The sequence below is a fragment of the Henckelia pumila genome, chromosome 4, assembly GCF_033568475.1.
Source record: "Henckelia pumila isolate YLH828 chromosome 4, ASM3356847v2, whole genome shotgun sequence".
Taxonomy (NCBI): domain Eukaryota; kingdom Viridiplantae; phylum Streptophyta; class Magnoliopsida; order Lamiales; family Gesneriaceae; genus Henckelia; species Henckelia pumila.
The window spans coordinates 169136698-169138985 of NC_133123.1; positions in this window are offsets into that span (position 1 = coordinate 169136698).

Here is a 2288-nt window from a genome sequence, read left to right on the forward strand (position 1 = left end):
TTTCTCCGATCAGATATGTTTCATTTTTTGGATGTTTTTTGATTTGATTGAGATTTGAGTATGTGTTCGTGGCGGAGTTCTGATCATTTATTCTCTGTCGGTTTTGAGTTTGAGCGACGAATGAAATTGTTATGATTTTTCTTGCCTCTTTCGAAAATCTGATTTTTGGGATGTGATGGGTTTGAGTTTGAATGGTTGAATGATGATTGAGATGAGTTGTTTAGATTGATATCTTGCTATCTGCATTTCCGGTTTGATCATTTTATAGCCATTATGCCGTCAGTTTGAGTTTTGGATATCATTTCGATGTTTTGATCGTATTGAGTTTTGATTGAGTTTTGATATCGATTTTGATCCGTGACTTCTTCTGATAGATTGATTGGGATTCCTTGAAGTTGCTAGAGTTGCAACTTTTGGCAAGTTTGGAAGAGTTGAGTCGGTATAGTATCGATGTCTTTCTATATCGATTAATGAACTTGATTGGATAGTTTTTGAATTGAGAATTGTTGTTTTCAGATTGAAGTTTGGAACGACAAAGAAGAGGTATAAGACGACTTCGTAATGGAATGGGACGATTAACTCGAATCAGGATTGACTCGAGTGTCCTAGAAGAAATCACATATTGCATGTTTTGATTTCTTATTTGATTATATGATTGAATTTATATTGAGTGCATTAGATTACATTGCATTCATATTGAGCCTTGATTTGTTCAATTTGAATTAGACGATCTAGGGATTGTAGTTGAGTAGCTTGGTAGGCGATTTACTACCTTGTCGTGTAGCTCACTATAATGCTCTTGAGTCTAGAGGATTAAAGCATGCCATGTCCACCTCGAGAGGGGAGTCGGTGTGATTGTGGATGTTTTAGCCTCGGGATCCCAAACCGAAGAAAGAAAGAATGGAAGAAATTCATTGATTGTCTAAGTCTGATAATCCAGAATTTTAAAGACATGCATATCATTTTAAATACAGTACTTGATTGGATTACTTGATTATATGGGTAACGAGTTTTTATATGACTTGATATGTTAATTTGATTTCATGTCAGTCTCTTTTACTGGGAATATTATTCTCACCGGATTATCCGGCTGTTGTCTTTGTTTGTATGTGTATTTGGCAACAGGTGGGGCAGGAACGATTCAGAGACAACATGGCTAGAGGATTGAGAGGATAGAGTGAGGCTTGGATGTTAGGAGTCACTTTGTAATTGAACTCCTTCTTGTATTGAATAAGTCCGAACTAGATGGACCTTATTATGCATGTTTTATTTTGTGAGGTTTGTATAACTCATTACATAAATGTTGCATCTTGTTGAATGGGATTTTGATGTTGTTATTGTGGATTGAATGGAATTGAAAATTGGAGAAGAAAACCAGAATTTTTCTTGGCAGAGGGTCTCGCTCGATCGGCGAATTCTTGCAGATCGAGCGAGCAACTTTAGTAGCGAGGCAGTGTATTTGAATTTTGTGCTCGCTCGATCGGTAAGATTTTACCGATCGAGCGAGGGGTCCTGATCCTTGGACAGAGAACTTGAATCTTTGGCCCGCTCGATCGGTAAGATTTTACCGATCGAGCGAGCACCACCTTTAAAAAAAAATAAAAGTTTTCCTTGAATTCTTTAATCCTATTCTTTTAATGGAGTTGATTAATTTAATTACCCTGAGATTGCATGATTAGAATCTAGGCCTCACATTAAGTGGTATAAAAGAGATAAGTTCCTAGATTTGTTCTAGAAGTGAGCGGGGTAGACCGAGTCCGCTTGAACTTTATTTCTCGCATGTGATTGATTAATTCTATGATTAAAGAATATGCGAGCATGCTTTATGAATTGAAAATTTATTTGAATTACGTGACTTGGAGATTCAAATTGTTAAAGCATGATTTGATTGAGATATGAACTGTATTCATGCATTGATCTGAGTTCCATCTATCGTATTGGTAAGACGACCAGAGGTTTCTTAACACTGAAATGGTGAGATGTGAATTGAATTATCCGTGTTCTAACCCCTGTCAATTTAGATGGGTACTCGAAGAAGGCTAGACATGAATACTCCACCAATTGTTCCTACTACAGAAACTCCTCCGGTTATGACTCCTCCGGTGGTACAGATGGATGAAACGATCACGCCTATGGAAGCCTTACTGAAAAGATTCAAATCCTTCAGGCCACCGTATTTGAATGGGAAAGAGAATCCGATAGATTGTGAGAGTTGGTTTGATGATATAGACCAGCTCTTCGATTCGCTCGACTACTCTGACGACCGCAGGGTTAGATTGGTTATTCAT